At 43.8% G+C, this 17392-nt stretch overlaps 1 protein-coding gene across 1 annotated transcript in view; it reads right to left on the bottom strand.

Moving 5' to 3' along the window:
* Positions 1-17392, bottom strand: part of LOC149450403 (cytochrome P450 2C20-like) — a 59255-nt gene that overhangs the window by 20874 nt on the left and 20989 nt on the right. The gene's annotated exons all lie outside the window — the stretch shown is intronic.

The following is a 17392-nucleotide window of genomic DNA, read 5'->3' as shown; positions in this document are numbered from 1 at the left end:
TTCTGTCTGTCCCTGAGTAACAATTCTCTGGCACTCAGTAACAATTCTGTCTGTCCCTGAGTATGAATTCTGTGGCCCTAACTAGCGTTTCTTTGTCCCTAAGTAACAGTTCTGTGGCCCTGAGTAACAATTCTGTGTCTGTGCGAGTATCAATTCTGTGGCCCTAAGTAACAGTTCTGTGGCCCTCAGTAACAGTTCTGTGTCTGTGCGAGTAACAATTCTGTGTCTGTGCGAGTAACACTTCTGTGGCCCAAAGTAACAGTTCTGTGGCCTTCAGTAACAATTCTGTGTCTGTGCGAGTAACAATTCTGTGTCTGTGCGAGTAACAATTCTGTGTCTGTGCGAGTAACAATTCTGTGTCTGTGCGAGTAACAATTCTTTGTGCGAGTAACAATTCTCTGGCACTCAGTAACAATTCTGTCTGTCCCTGAGTAACAATTCTCTGGCACTCAGTAACAATTCTGTCTGTCCCTGAGTAACAATTCTCTGGCACTCAGTAACAATTCTGTCTGTCCCTGAGTAACAATTCTGTCTGTCCCTGAGTATGAATTCTGTGGCCCTAACTAGCGTTTCTTTGTCCCTAAGTAACAGTTCTGTGGCCCTGAGTAACAATTCTGTGTCTGTGCAAGTATCAATTCTGTGGCCCTAAGTAACAGTTCTGTGGCCCTCAGTAACAGTTCTGTGTCTGTGCGAGTAACAATTCTGTGTCTGTGCGAGTAACACTTCTGTGGCCCAAAGTAACAGTTCTGTGGCCTTCAGTAACAATTCTGTGTCTGTGCGAGTAACAATTCTGTGTCTGTGCGAGTAACAATTCTGTTTCTGTGCGAGTAACAATTCTGTGTCTGTGCGAGTAACAATTCTGTGTCTGTGCGAGTAACAATTCTCTGGCACTCAGTAACAATTCTGTCTGTCCCTGAGTAACAATTCTCTGGCACTCAGTAACAATTCTGTCTGTCCCTGAGTAACAATTCTCTGGCACTCAGTAACAATTCTGTCTGTCCCTGAGTAACAATTCTCTGGCACTCAGTAACAATTCTGTCTGTCCCTGAGTAACAATTCTCTGGCACTCAGTAACAATTCTGTCTGTCCCTGAGTATGAATTCTGTGGCCCTAACTAGCGTTTCTTTGTCCCTAAGTAACAGTTCTGTGGCCCTGAGTAACAATTCTGTGTCTGTGCGAGTATCAATTCTGTGGCCCTAAGTAACAGTTCTGTGGCCCTCAGTAACAGTTCTGTGTCTGTGCGAGTAACAATTCTGTGTCTGTGCGAGTAACACTTCTGTGGCCCAAAGTAACAGTTCTGTGGCCTTCAGTAACAATTCTGTGTCTGTGCGAGTAACAATTCTGTGTCTGTGCGAGTAACAATTCTGTGTCTGTGCGAGTAACAATTCTGTGTCTGTGCGAGTAACAATTCTGTGTCTGTGCGAGTAACAATTCTTTGTCTGTGCGAGTAACAATTCTGTGTCTGTGCGAGTAACAATTCTGTGTCTGTGCGAGTAACAATTCTTTGTCTGTGCGAGTAACAATTCTGTGTCTGTGCGAGTAACACTTCTGTGGCCCAAAGTAACAGTTCTGTGGCCTTCAGTAACAATTCTGTGTCTGTGCGAGTAACAATTCTGTGTCTGTGCGAGTAACAATTCTGTTTCTGTGCGAGTAACAATTCTGTGTCTGTGCGAGTAACAATTCTGTGTCTGTGCGAGTAACAATTCTCTGGCACTCAGTAACAATTCTGTCTGTCCCTGAGTAACAATTCTTTGGCACTCAGTAACAATTCTGTCTGTCCCTGAGTAACAATTCTCTGGCACTCAGTAACAATTCTGTCTGTCCCTGAGTAACAATTCTCTGGCACTCAGTAACAATTCTGTCTGTCCCTGAGTAACAATTCTCTGGCACTCAGTAACAATTCTGTCTGTCCCTGAGTAACAATTCTCTGGCACTCAGTAACAATTCTGTCTGTCCCTGAGTATGAATTCTGTGGCCCTAACTAGCGTTTCTTTGTCCCTAAGTAACAGTTCTGTGGCCCTGAGTAACAATTCTGTGTCTGTGCGAGTATCAATTCTGTGGCCCTAAGTAACAGTTCTGTGGCCCTCAGTAACAGTTCTGTGTCTGTGCGAGTAACAATTCTGTGTCTGTGCGAGTAACACTTCTGTGGCCCAAAGTAACAGTTCTGTGGCCTTCAGTAACAATTCTGTGTCTGTGCGAGTAACAATTCTGTGTCTGTGCGAGTAACAATTCTGTGTCTGTGCGAGTAACAATTCTGTGTCTGTGCGAGTAACAATTCTGTGTCTGTGCGAGTAACAATTCTTTGTCTGTGCGAGTAACAATTCTGTGTCTGTGCGAGTAACAATTCTGTGTCTGTGCGAGTAACAATTCTTTGTCTGTGCGAGTAACAATTCTCTGGCACTCAGTAACAATTCTGTCTGTCCCTGAGTAACAATTCTCTGGCAGTCAGTAACAATTCTGTCTGTCCCTGAGTAACAATTCTCTGGCACTCAGTAACAATTCTGTCTGTCCCTGAGTAACAATTCTCTGGCACTCAGTAACAATTCTGTCTGTCCCTGAGTAAAAATTCTGTGGCCCTAATAACGTTTCTGTGGCCCTAAGTAACAATTCTCTGGCACTGAGTAACAATTCTGTCTGTCCCTGAGTATGAATTCTGTGGCCCTAACTAGCGTTTCTTTGTCCCTAAATAACGATTCTGTGGCCCTCATTAACAAATCTGTGTCCCTGACTAATGGTTCTGTGTCCCTATGTAACTTTTCTCTGTCCCCAATTCTCGTTTCTGTGGCCCTAACTCTGTCCCTGTCCCTAGTACAGAGCGGTCTGCCTCTGTTCAATGACTGCAGGCAAATGAAGAATTCCAAAATGGCCGCTATTTATAGCTCAACCATTACACAGTGCTGGCTGGCTGGCTGCTGATTGGCTGATGCGATCACATGTCGTTGAGGAATGCATTATGGGTCAGCGCGCCTTGTCTGCGCGCCTTCCCAGACATCCCCGCTCCGTCGCCGCACATGTCAGCCGCCATTTTCTGAAAAATTTCGATTCGCGCGTCCGAATTAGGCTATTTTTCGGATTCGGCACGAATCGAAATTTTTCCGATATTCGACTCGAATTCCACTTCGGATACTTCGATTCGCTCATCTCTACTTACCTGTTCAGATTTCTTTAAGTTTAGAAACTATGCCCCGCTGTAGGTCATGTGCCTGGGTCTTTATGGCGTGCCGATGTTCCTTCATTGAGGGACAAGGCAACATAAAACCCAGAAGCGTGTCTGCAGTTCTTTAACTGAGCAAATAAAGGTCTCACTACTCACCAGACAATTACATAATTGATCAATTTTTATTTTTTGTAGGGTGTAAAAAAAGTTACAAAGTTGTGGAGAGGAGAAGAAAGGGAAGGCAATATGCTGTGGTAAGGAAAGGGAATAGAGGGGGAGAATTACAGAAGAAGATAATTAGATGAAGGGGAAGGGGGGGGGATAAAAAGAAAGAGGAAGATGAGAAGAAAAGAAATGAGAGGAGAGGAGGGGAAGGAGAGGAGTGGGAAGAAGAGGAGAGGTAAGTGTTGGAATACAGTGTTCCTGTATTTTGTGCAACAACTACATCAGTATTCACTAGAGATATATTCTTCAACCAGTAGATGGCAGTGTTTATAAAAGTTTGTAGCTGCATCCATGGTATGTTTTGTGCAACAGAATAAATGAAAAAATGACCAGTAACACAGCTGTAACAAAGCTTTCATTTGCAAATCTGACAAACCAGAACTACCAATCTTGGAAATTCAATATGAAAATGCTGCTAATAAAAGATGGTACAGTCTTTGCCAAAAATATTGGCACCCCCGCATTTCTGTCATTTAATGCACCACTTCCAGAAATGTGTTGCAATCATAAATGTTGCGGCATTCTCATGTTCACTTTTTTGTGTCATACCAATACAAGTAAAGAAATAGAGAAACAAAAAGCCAAATCTACAACATTCCACACAAAACTCCAAAAATGGACTGGACAAAAATATTGGCACATTCTTAAAACTAAGAAATAATTGCATCCTAAGTTTGTGATGCTCCTGTAATTTGCAGTTAAACTCATCTGTATCAATGACCAGGTGCTGACAATATAGAAATCATACCCGCAACAAGCTAAAATGGTGAAAAATGTAACCCTTTCTGTTGTGCGTCTGTGCCACATGGAGCATGGAGAAGAGAAAGAGCAGCAAAAAATTGTTTGAGGGTTTGAGAACAAAAATTGTGGAAAAGCATGACAATCTCAAGGCTACAAGTTCATCTCTAAAGATCTGAATGTTCCGGTGTCCACTGTGCGCAACATTGTCAAGTTTACAGCCCATGACACTGTATCTAATCTCCCTGGACATGGACAAAAGTGAAAAATTGATCAAAGATTGCAACAAAGAATTGTTTGACTGGTGGATAAAGAACTTCCAGGGTACAACTGTTACAGCTCTCCCTATCTGAATGAAAAGGGACACTATGGGAGGAGACCCAGGAAGACCCCACTGCTGACACAAAAACATATAAAAGCCAGATTGGAGTTTGCCAAAACTTACCTGAGGAAGCCAAAAACTTCTGTGAGAATGTGCTGTGGACAGACGAAACAAAATTCCAGCCTTTTGGTAAAGCCCATCATTCTACTGTTTTCAGAGAAAACAATGAAGCCTTTAAAGAAAAGAATCCAGTCCCTACAGTCACACATGGTGGGGGGGGTCACTGATGTTTTGGGGTTGCTTTGCTACTTTAGGCACTGGATGTCCTGACCATGTGCATGGCATTATGAAATCTGAAGACTACCAAATAATTCTGGGAGGCAATGTAGGCCCAGTGTCAGAAAGTCGGGTCTCCGTCAGAGGTCATGGGTCTTACAGAAGGACAATGACCCAAAGCACACATCAAAAAGCACCCAGAAATGGTTTCAGACAAAGCACTGGAGAGGACTGAACTGGCCAGCAATGAGTCCAGATCTCAATCCCATAGAGCACCTGTGGAGAGATCACAGAACAGCAGTTGGGAAAAGGAACTTGTCAGGAATGGACTTGCCAGTGGTGGTGGGACTCACCTGCCTTGTGGGCTGCAGTACCAGGGCTGGCCAGCGGGTGCTCTCAGCAACCAGAGGCTCACTCCTGCAATGAGCCATCACCTGTGGCTGATTACAACAGGTGTATTTGAGGAATGGCCAGGCCTGTGATCAGGGCCTTGGTGTAATGTTTCCCATGAGCCCCTGTACCTGCATCCTGTCTGCTTCCTGCCTGATCCTGATTCTGCTTTAATCCTGACTCTGCATGAACTCTGCCTGTCCTGACCTCGGCTATTCCTGACTACGCTTCCGCCTGCTCCTTGTACCTTGCCTGCCCGTTTGCTACCGACCCGGCCTGCCCGACTACGTTTAGTATTGTTCTTATTGTTATCTGTTGGAGGTTTGGTTGCACTGTGTTTATGTATTGTTTAGTCTTTAATAAATTGTATTGTTTATACTATACCTGGAGCCTGTGTTTCCCTGTGTCAGTCCACACATTTCTGGTCATACCCGGATCCCTAACAGAACTCTTCCAATCTGAGAGACCTGGAGCAGTTGGAGAAAGAAGGGTGCTCTAAAATTCCAGTAGAGAGGTGGAAGAAACTAATTGATGGTTACAGGAAGCCATTAATTTGTTATTTTTTTCCAAGGGACGTGCTAACAAATATTAAATTGATGTTGTCCAGCCCATTTTTGGGGTTTTGCGTGGAATGTGTCAGATTTGGCTTTTTCTTGGCTTTTTGTATCATACCAATACAAACAAAAGAAACATGAGAACCGCTCCATCTCCGCCACCCCCCTCTGCCAATCCCTCCACTGGCTTCCGATTACGCAAATTCAAAATCCTAACGCTGACGTACAAAGCCGTCCACCACACTGCCCCGAACTACATCACTGACCTAATATCCAAGTACCGCCCAACACGCACACTCCGCTCCTCACAAGACCTCCTTCTCTCTAGTTCCCTGGTCTCCTCCTCCCATGCCCGCCTACAGGACTTCTCCAGGGTGTCACCCATCTTCTGGAACTCCCTGCCCCAACCCATCAGATTATCACCTACTCTCCTCTCCTTTAGGCGCACCCTGAAAACCCATCTCTTCAGGGAAGCCTACCCCACCCCCTGCTAACTTGCCAACCTCCTCCACTCTTCCTACCACTCCATCCCCCACAGCTATCTCCTCCTGTGCCACCATCCCCTCCCTCCTAGATTGTAAGCTCGAAAGAGCAGGGCCCTCAATCCCCTCATGTTTTGCATTGTATTGGTATTGTTCTGTCACATGTTCTGTCCCCCTTTGTACAGCGCTGAGCGAACTATCGGCGCTTTATAAATACTGTATAATAATAATAATGAGAATGCCAAAACATTTGTAATTGCAACAATTTTCTGTGCGAAGTAGTGCATTATCTGACAAATGCAGGAGGGGACAATATTTTTGGCCATGACTGTATGTGAAAATGTATAAAGTAAGTCAGGCCATAACACCCTTCAGGAGGAGTGGAAAGAGAAAGATCAGAAAGCTCAGAATACAATGTCTCTTAAATATATGTATGATTTGATCAACTTCTACGCCAATGATGAAACTGCTAAAGAAATGTGGGAAGGATTACAAAAGCTGCATGAAAGAGCTAATCTCAGCAATAAACTGTTTTTGATTATACCAAACCAAGCTGATGAAAAGCCAGGATATGCAGGATTACATAAGGAACACCATGGAAATGGTTTAACGCCTGTGAGTTATAGGAGAAGAAATAAAGGTTTTCATGTTGCAGCACTATCACTTTTAGAGGTTTACCAGAAAAGTTATGAAACGCTTGTCACAGCACTTTATGCATATCCAAATAATGAATGGACAATGGAATGTGTAAGGGCAAGCTGGTGGATGAATATAAGTGCAAAACAGCATTAATAGTAACGGTGCTTCTGTGGCAAAGTCTGCTTTAAAGATTAAAAATAAAAAACAGTAACATGCAACAAGAAAACACTTGATTGCTACGTGTGCAAAAAACAAGGTACTTTAAAAAGCAGATTGCAGAATCTGGAAAGCTGGAATGTAAAATCGAACTAAACTGCAAAAGGCCAAAAGTGTGAAGGAAGAAACCTATTTTTCTTTAGATAATGAATATGTTTTGCAATCCAAAAGTTGGACCTCATCTTTGCAGGTGTAGCGCCCTCCTAGGTAGTTAGGGGGAGTTAGATCCTAAATTGACAGGGGCTGAGTAGCAGTACAGGTGCAATAGTCAGAAGGTTAAATTTGGGTCAGGAGCTGAGAGGCTCTGCAGACCAGCCTTTTGGAATTCCCCCCTGCTCCAGATCTTTGAGGAAAGGTCTAGAAGCAATGGGTGGATCTGAGAAGTGGCTGGTTTGTACTCTTAGGCGATCCTGGCTAATCCCCAAGAGGAAGCTTGACAAGGGGCCAGGGCAACCCTTTAATGTGATTGAGCCTGATCAGCAGTAGAAGAGTTCAGGTGGAAGAGAGAGAGGAGGATGTGAGGCTGGGGGCAGGAGCCTGTGAGGAGGCCCAGATGGAAAGGGGCTCACCTGCAGACAGAGGACCTTGGATGGTGGAAAACATTGGACTTCACTGGCCCCCTGAAAGAGAACCACCTGTGTGGCAGGGAAGGAGTGGCCCAGCAGAAGGCCTGGTAGTATCCACCGACAACACAGAAGAGGGACCAAGTGAGTAAACCTGCACCCCCTGAGCCAGTAAGGGGGAAGGAGCACTGTAGTGGGGAACTGGATTTGCTGTCTTAACCGGGACTGTTTCACACTGCAGTGGCAGGCAGTGGATCTCCTGCCCAGGGATTCATCCAGTACAGCTGGATGAGGAGAGGAGACATCTAGGGTGGTACTTCAGGAGATTCTAGCTAGCTCTCCAGAAGAAAATCTTTGCTGTAAAGACTTGTACATATTTGCTAAGGAGTTTGTCCTCAGTTGCCATTCCTTGGGAATCCCATACACCCCTTTACGCCATCCAAGTTCTAAACCCTTCAGTAAAAAAAACTTCAAAACAAAGCTCAAGGACTGGTTACTGTCTCCTACTGCAAGTCTGAGTGAATGAAAGGTGTATTGCCTGGCTGTGCAGGGCTATAGGGGGACCCAAATCTCTTGCAACTCCTAAGGGGGTGGTGCTACACAGGCATGGTGTGTTTATTCACCTTGACCAGAGTAAAAACAGAAAAAAAATCACCATAGCTAATGAGCAAATAATGGAATCAGAAGGAATAGGAGATATTTTCTTTACTGTCCTATTTCCCAGAGTGTCCCTGCTCTTGAAACTAATCTTTTATCAGTGAAGAAGCTCACAAAAACAAAGCAATGTAGTGAGCTGCCAAGATTAGTTGTGCCATCAAAAAGAGATATCTTGCTTGAAAAGGCTAACATTACAGTGAGATGGTTAATACTACCAAGGAGGAAAAAAATTCAAACTGCATTCACACATGGCACAGACAGATTGGGCACAAAAGTGCTGACATAATAAAGAAATTAACTGAGAATGGAAGTGAAATAAAAATTAGTCCATGTGATCAAACAATGAAATGCATCAGCTGTATAAAAAGAAAAATGTAAGAAAGTGCCAGAGAAACTTGAACAACATTTGGATCACGTAAGCAACAAATTTGGCAAATTGCAGAATGTAATGCGCACAGACAATGGAGCTCAATATACAGGTGATAATACACAGACGATTCTCAGAAAGCATGGCATAATATTTTAAACTACTGTACCATACAACCCAGAACAGAAAGCAGGGTTGCAGAAGGAATGAGCTGTACTCTATGTGAGAGTGGAAGAACCATGCTGTTGGATGCAGATATGCCAACCACATACTGGGGGAGGCAATTATGACCGCATGCCATCTCCAAAAAAGGACTACCAGAAAAATCAGCTGAGAAAACTCTATATGAGCTATGAAATATAAACCATCTAAAACTTTTGGGAAGCAAAGCCTATATGCACATCCCAAAAGAAAGGTGTACTTGCAGGGTACAGGGAATCTCAAAAGGGATACAGAATTCTACACCAAGACACAAACTAGGTAACCATCAGTAGAAGTGCAATTGTCGATGAAACTGCAGTGTGTTCAACATTTCATGAACACAAATGTTTCAAACTGAAAAAACTGGAAATTCCACATCAGTGTCAAATGAAGATAAGCAACAAAGTGACACAGAAATAAAATTAACACAGACAATTCAATTACTGTAAAAGAATAAACCAGGCCACGAGAGGCTTTAATCAGGAAATCCACCAGAAGTAATAAAAGGCATCCCAGCCAAACGTTTGTCCTATGTTGCTCATGTAGAATTAAAACCAGAGCCAGATTCATGGGATCAGATGCAAAGACTGCCAACCCAGGAGAAACAAAGTTGGATCAGAGCTGCTGATGAAGAGATGACATCTCTTAGTGAACTGCAGACATGGACACTTTCAGAGCTACCTAAAACTGCTCGCTGACAAAGAACAGATTTATAGAACCGAGATCTCAAATGGGACTAATATAAGGAGTAGTTGTTGAGTGAGGGTGCTGGAATACAGTGTTTATGTATTTTGTGCAACTACATCACTATTCATTAGAGATATATTTTTCAACCAATAGATGGCAGCGGTTTTAAGTTTGTAACTGCATCTCTGGTATACTCTGGGGTTGATTTACTAAAACTAGAGAGTGCAAACTCTGGAGCAGCTCTGCATAGACGCCATCACCTTCCAGTTTTTTTTGTCAAAGCTTAATTGAACAAGGCGATTGGCTACCGTGCACAGCTGCACCAGATTTGCACTCTCCAGTTTTAGTGAATCAACCCCGATGTCTTTACTCTGAATAAAGTTTCCCATTTCCTTGCTTGTAGTGAAGCAGAAAACATGTGGTCTGTGCACAGTCAGTTCTGTAGAATAGAATTTCTAACAGGAAAGGAGGGCTAGATGGAGTGGAGAGGAAAAAGAGGAGAAAGAGAGGTGAAGGGGCTGGGGAGAGAAATGAAGAGGAAAGAAACAGAAAAGAGGTAAGAGAGAATAGGAAAGGAGATAAGAGATAGGAAGAATGGAGAGGAGAGGAAAAAGGATGGAATTGAGAGAGGAAGAGAAGAAAAGATATAGGAAAAGTGAAGAGGAGAAGGAAAGGATGGAACTGAGAGTGGGAGAGAGGAAAAGAGATAGGAAGAATTGAGAGGAGAGGGTAAGGATGGAATTGAGAGGGGAAGAGAGGAATAGAGAAGGGAGGATGCTGAGCACAGCAAGCATGCTGTCAGAAATGTATTTTCTTATTATCCACTTCCATACCGGGCACTTTTCCCCCTTCCTGCCCAGGCCATTTTTCAGGTTTCAGCGCTCTCACACTTTGAATGACAATTGCGCGGTCATACAACATTGTACCCAAACTAAAATTTTATCATTTTCTTCACATAACTAGAGCTTTCTTTTGGTGGTATTTAATCACCGCCGGGATTTTTATTTTTTGCTAAATTAACAAAAAAAAGACCGAAAATTTTGAAAAAAAACATGTTTTTCTTTGTTTCTGTTATAAAAGTTTACAAATAAATAATTGTTCTTCATAAATTTAGGCCGAGATGTATTCTGCTACATGTCTTTGGTGAAAATAACCCAAATTAGGATGTATTTTTTAGTTTGTAGGAAAGTTATAGAGTTCACAAACTATGGTATAGATCTGAATATTGATCAATCCTGAAGTACTGACGGCCAATCTAATTTCTTGAGGTCCAAGAATGTCAGAACAGTACAGATATCCCCCAAATGTCAGAAAAGTACAGATATCCCCCAAATGTCAGGACAGTACAGATATCCCCCCAAATGTCAGGACAGGACAGACATCCCCCAAATGTCAGGAAGGTACAGATATCCCCCAAATGTCAGAACAGTACAGATATCCCCAAATGTCAGAACAGTACAGATATCCCCCAAATGTCAGGACAGGACAGATATCCCCCCAAATGTCAGAACAGTACAGATATCCCCCAAATGTCAGGACAGTACAGATATCCCCCAAATGTCAGGACAGGACAGATATCCCCCAAATGTCAGAACAGTACAGATATCCCCCAAATGTCAGGACAGTACAGATATCCCCCAAATGTCAGAACAGTACAGATATCCCCCAAATGACCCCTTTTTGTAAAGTAGACAGTCCGACGTACTTCATAAGAGGAATGGCGAGTTTTTTGAAGTTGTATTTTGTTTGTCATAATTTTACAGAAAATGAAAAAATGAAAACAATTATTTTCACTATTTTTTTTTTTACATACTGTCACCAGTGCAGTACAGCGTCATCATATAACTGGCATGGTGGTGATCAGGGACACTGACTAGTGACATTATGAAAAAAAATGTAAATTTTTTTTTTTTTTAAGATTTCTTTTTCATATTTCACTATGACCAAAGTAGTATAATGTTACCATAGTAACATTGTACTACTTTGGGGAAGTGATCAGTATTTTTTTTTTTACACAATTTGCTTATAGCAAAGAATTACTTTGCTATAAGCAAGCATTTACCTGAATGACATCGATTCATTCAGGGTTGTTGTTTTTTTTTTGGTGCTTAGCTGTGATTTGGCCACAGCTAATCACATGACATGTGCATGTGATCGCTGTGACCATTCACAGCTAGACACTAGTATACAATGGATGGCATGAATGAAGCCATCCATTGTATACAACTGTCATGTGACCTGCTGTGATTGGGATTTGCCGGCCGCCATTCGGCCATTGGCCGGGCGGCTAATAGTTATTTATTACAGGTACTTATACTGTATAGCACCATCAATTTACTCAGCGCTTTACATATATATTGTACATTCACATCAGTCCCCGCCCCCGAGGAGCGTACAATCTAAGGTCCCTAACTCACATTCATACATACACATACTAGGGCCATATTTTAGACAAGAGCCAATTAACCTCCCAGCATGTCTTTGGAGTGCAGAAGGAAACCGGAGTACCTGGAGGAAACCCACGCAGGCACAGGGAGAACATGAATGTATTGGTTTGCTTGATGTATGAGAGAACATCTCTTAGTGGTCAATACCCAGACCACCTCAACAGGCCCCACACCGGAAGGGTCACATCTTCTCACCCACCAGTAACACCTGTCCCGGCATGGATTACAGAGTCATTTTGAAGGTAATAGTGCTGAACTCTGATTAACCTCCACCAGTCCTTACATGCATTACACTTCACTTGCTTCAGCCCGAAGGCATAAAGAGAAGCCACTGTATAATTCGAGGCCTCGCGGATTCACAGTCCATGCACAGCCTTGGGAAACTCCACAGCGGGCCCTAAGATAGGGTCCCTACCACTGAGAAGGGCAGATTAAACAGGCATCAATCTACCCCTGTGACAGACTTCCATCACTGGCCACCACCGCTCCATCTCCTGAACTGGCTGCTCCTCCTTTCTTGCATAGATGTTCATTCCCCATTAGCATTCACTGCAGGAGTGCACACTCATTCTCTTCTCATCAAGTGATCAGACCAGGCTTTACTGAAAATGGCATCTTTACATTTTATGAGTGGTATCAATACAGTCCAGAAACAGAGAAGTTTTTTACATAATTATGGTTATTTAGAAGGTTTCTTTATTAACAAACACTTAACATTCAGTATTCTACTGGGAACATAAGCTATGGCTTTGCCTATGGCAGTGGTGTACCACTGAATTATGACACCTCCCACTAGTAACGATTCAGCTTCTTCCTCCAGTCTCATGTTTGGGTCCCACCAAGGGTTACTCCACCGTGCTGAGGAGTGACTACATCTCTATGGTATGGGCTGTCACATGCTTTCCATAAAACCAAAAGTCCAAAAGGTGCCGATTCCTTCCATCTATTTACCCTCTGACAGGAAATGACATAATCCCAAGGCCAACGCACCAGCGGTCACAGTTAACTCCAACAACTCCGGTTACTAATTCCATAACTCACATTACAAATACAAACAGTTTGCATCTGTCTACAGTCCCCTCTGTTAAATGCAGTACGTCCCCATACTTATAATATGATGTTCATATATGTCAGTGAACATCAGGATACACAAGGAAACATGACATTCCCATCAGTGCTGGGACAAGGTCATCTAGCATCCAGGGCAAAAGATGCCAAACTGTGCCCACGCTACCCCCTTTCATGATGTGCAAGCTTAGGAGATCCTACACCCAGCAGTCACTTTCTTGCCAAAATCCCTGCCACTGTCCCTACTCCTGTCACTGGCTCCCATAATGACACAGGGCAAACCCTTTCCACATCTGGAAACAAAGGCTGGTGTCAAAGCCCTCAGGGGTTGGATCGGGATGTGGGTGGGAAGCTTCCATGGTATCATTATGACCTGAATTCCAGCCAAACTTTAGCCACATGAAGTCCCAAACATTTGTGCATCTTCCAATCACAAAGCACTTACATCACCTGACCACATGCTGATAATGCTTCTGTCCTCACACTTGGTCATGCTCTTGGCCATGTACTGGTTTCCAGTCTGGTTCAGGTGCTGATCTTTTGTTCCTTTCTTCATAGTGAATTCCTGTCATACAATGTATTCTGCTGACTAAGCCAAGTGCTGACAGCACCAGGGAACTACATGCTGTCAAACAGAATTTATTTGTTTGCTTGAATGACGTATGAATTTACTGGCCAATAACCAGACCACCTCACCGGGCTCCACACTGGAACAAGCTTATCTTCACTCCCTTCGATGACACCTCTCCCAGCATTTACTACAGTAATTTTGAGGGACATATTTCTGAACACGAATTATCCTCCACCAGTCCTTACATGCAATACACTTCACATGCTTCCACCTGAAGGCGTGTAGGGAATCGACCATATACTTGGCACATTCGTGGTCCAGGCCCAGTCCCTGGGAAGCTCTGCAGCGTGCCCTGAGATAGGGTCCCTACTGCTTAGAAAGGCAGACTAAACAATCATCAATCCACCCCATTAACAGAACTTCTGTCACCGGCCACCACTGCTCCCTCTCACAAACTGGCTGCTCTTCCTTCCTTGCATAGATGCTACTCTCCTACTCACTTGACCATCACCATTCCATTACACTTCATTCCCTGTTAGAATTTACTGCAGGAGAACACTTTCCTTTCTCATCCAATGACCAAACCAGACATTGTTGAATAAACAAAACTTGCTTTACTGAAGATGGTGTCTTTACACTTTATGCACTGTATCTATATAGTCAGGGGTGTATTTACCACAAGGCACTTGCCTAGGGTGGCATTTTTCAAGGGGGAAGAACCTCCCCCCAGAAGAAGGGATGAAAGAAGGGACTGACACGTGGCACTGTGGGAACCATGTGGGATCCCAGAGAGACCGCTTGATGGTGTATGTAGAGCCTGACTTTTGTGTCCGGTGATGTTCGGAGTTGTGAAGATGAGTGTCTCTCTATCACTGGGGTGGGGGGGTTGTGGAAGGTTCTTCCGGGTGGGGAGAAGGGGTTTTGTTGGTAAATGTCAGGCTCTCTGATGGAGGGGGAAGGGGGGTTGTGTTGGTCAGTGTCCCTGGGGGCAGACTATGTTTGTGTTGCCTAGGGCAGCATGAAACCTAAATACACTGAATATAGTCCAGCAACAGAGCGGCTTTCACATACAGCAAAGATGGCTATTAGGAAGGCCAGCAAAGACTCAATATACAGTATACACAGCTGTGGTTATGGCAGTGGGGTGCATACCTTTAATTATGACCCCTCCCACTAGTGACTATTCAGCTCTTTCCTCCATTCCCATGTTTGGATCCCACCAAGGTTCACTCATCCACGCTAAGTAGTAACTATATCTCTCCTGTATGGCCTTTACCGCTTTCCCATAGAAGCAAGAAGCCCAAATCTAGATACCCTATGACAGGAAATGACACAATCCCAAGGCTGACAGCACCATTCACAAATAGCCCTCATAAATAACTTCTGTTTATATAACATTGGTATATCTGGTAGGGTGGTGAGTATAGAACACCATAAAGGACCATTCAAAGCAATCACCAAGATGTCATCCTCTCCACTACAACCTATTACATTCACACCACCAGGGCTGGTGCCAGACTATTGTGTGCCTTAGGCTAAACCAACGACTTTAACTGTAGTTTTACTTCACCCCTCCTAGCACACATCCTCTTTTACCTCAAATTTTCCATGCTAGCACAAATACTCTCCCCCAAATCCCCCCTCCTAACACAAATCCCCCCCCAATCCCCTCTCCAGGCACAAATCCTCCCTCCACCCTCAATCCCTCCTCCTAGTACAATCCTCCCTCTTAGCACAAATTCCCACCTCCCCAATCCCCTCTCCTATCACAAACCCCCCCCCCCAATCCCTCCTCCTAGTACAATCCTCCCTCTTAGCACACATTTCCACCTCCCCAATCCCCTCTCCTATCACAAATCCCCCTCAATACCATCTCCTATCACAACCCCCCCCCCCCATCTCTCCTCGTACAATCCCCCTCTTAGCACAAATTCCCACCTCCCCAATCCCCTCTCCTATCACAAATCTCCCCCCCATCCCCTCTCCTATCACAAATCTCCCCCCCATCCCCTCTCCTATCACAAATCCCCTCCATCCCCTATCCTATCACAAAACCCCTCCATCCCCTCTCCTATCACAAATTCCCCCATGCACTCTCCTATCACAAATACCCTATCCCCTCTACTATGACAAATCCCCCCCCCTCCTATGATAAATCCCCCCCCCCCATCCCTTCTCCTATTACAGTCAGGTCCATAAATATTGGGACAGCGACACAATTCTAACATTTTTGGCTCTATACACCACCACAATGGATTTAAAATGAAACAAACAAGATGTGCTTTAACTGCAGACTGTCAGCTTTAATTTGAGGGTATTTACATCCAAATCAGGTGAACGGTGTAGGAATTACAACAGTTTGCATATGTGCCTCCCACTTGTTAAGGGTCCAAAAGTAATGGGACAGAATAATAATCATAAATCAAACTTTCACTTTTTAATACTTGGTTGCAAATCCTTTGCAGTCAATTACATCCTGAAGTCGGGAACGCATAGACATCACCAGACGCTGGGTTTCATCCCTGGTGATGCTCTGCCAGGCCTCTACTGCAACTGTCTTCAGTTCCTGCTTGTTCTTGGGGCATTTTCCCTTCAGTTTTGTCTTCAGCAAGTGAAATGCTCAATCGGATTCAGGTCAGGTGATTGACTTGGCCATTGCAGAACATTCCACTTCTTTCCCTTAAAAAACTCTTTGGTTGCTTTTGCAGTCTGCTTTGGGTCAATGTCCATCTGCACTGTGAAGCGTCCAATGAGTTGTGAAGCATTTGGCTGACTATGAGCAGATAATATTGCCTGAAACACTTCAGAATTCATCTGGCTGCTTTTGTCAGCAGTCACATCATCAATAAATACAAGAGAAGCAGTTCCATTGGCAGCCATACATGCCCACGCCATGACACTACCACCACCATGCTTCACTGATGAGGTGGTATGCTTAGGATCATGAGCAGTTCCTTTCCTTCTCCATACTCTTCTCTTCCCATCACTCTGGTACAAGTTGATGTCGGTCTCATCTGTCCATAGGATGTTGTTCCAGAACTGTGAAGGCTTTTTTAGATGTCGTTTGGCAAACTCTAATCTGGCCTTCCTGTTTTTGAGGCTCACCAATGGTTTCCATCTTGTGGTGAACCCTCTGTATTCACTCTGGTGAAGTCTTCTCTTGATTGGTGACTTTGACACACATACACCTACCTCCTGGAGAGTGTTCTTGATCTGGCCAACTGTTGTGAAGGGTGTTTTCTTCACCAGGGAAAGAATTCTTCGCTCATCCACCACAGTTGTTTTCCGTGGTCTTCCGGGTCTTTTGGTGTTGCTGAGCTCACCGGTGCGTTCCTTCTTTTTAAGAATGTTCCAAACAGTTGTTTTGGCCACGCCTAATGTTTTTGCTATCTCTCTGATGGGTTTGTTTTGTTTTTTCAGCCTAATGATGGCTTGCTTCACTGATAGTAACAGCTCTTTGGATCTCATCTTGAGAGTTGACAGCAACAGATTCCAAATGCAAATAGCACACTTGAAATGAACTCTGGACCTTTTATCTGCTCATTGTAATTGGGATAATGAGGGAAAAACACACACCTGGCCATGGAACAGCTGAGAAGCCAATTGTCCCATTACTTTTGGTCCCTTAACAAGTGGGAGGCACATATGCAAACTGTTGTAATTCCTACACCGTTCACCTGATTTGGATGTAAAGACCCTCAAATTAAAGCTGACAGTCTGCAGTTAAAACACATCTTGTTTGTTTAATTTCAAATCCATTGTGGTGGTGTATAGAGCCAAAAATGTTAGAATTGTGTCAATGTCCCAATATTTATGGACCTGACTGTACAAA

This window comes from Staurois parvus, unplaced genomic scaffold, assembly GCF_062004578.1.
Source record: "Staurois parvus isolate SC_StPar_1 unplaced genomic scaffold, SC_StPar_1.0 ptg000575l, whole genome shotgun sequence".
NCBI lineage: Eukaryota > Metazoa > Chordata > Amphibia > Anura > Ranidae > Staurois > Staurois parvus.
This window is presented reverse-complemented; position numbering and strand designations above follow the sequence as displayed.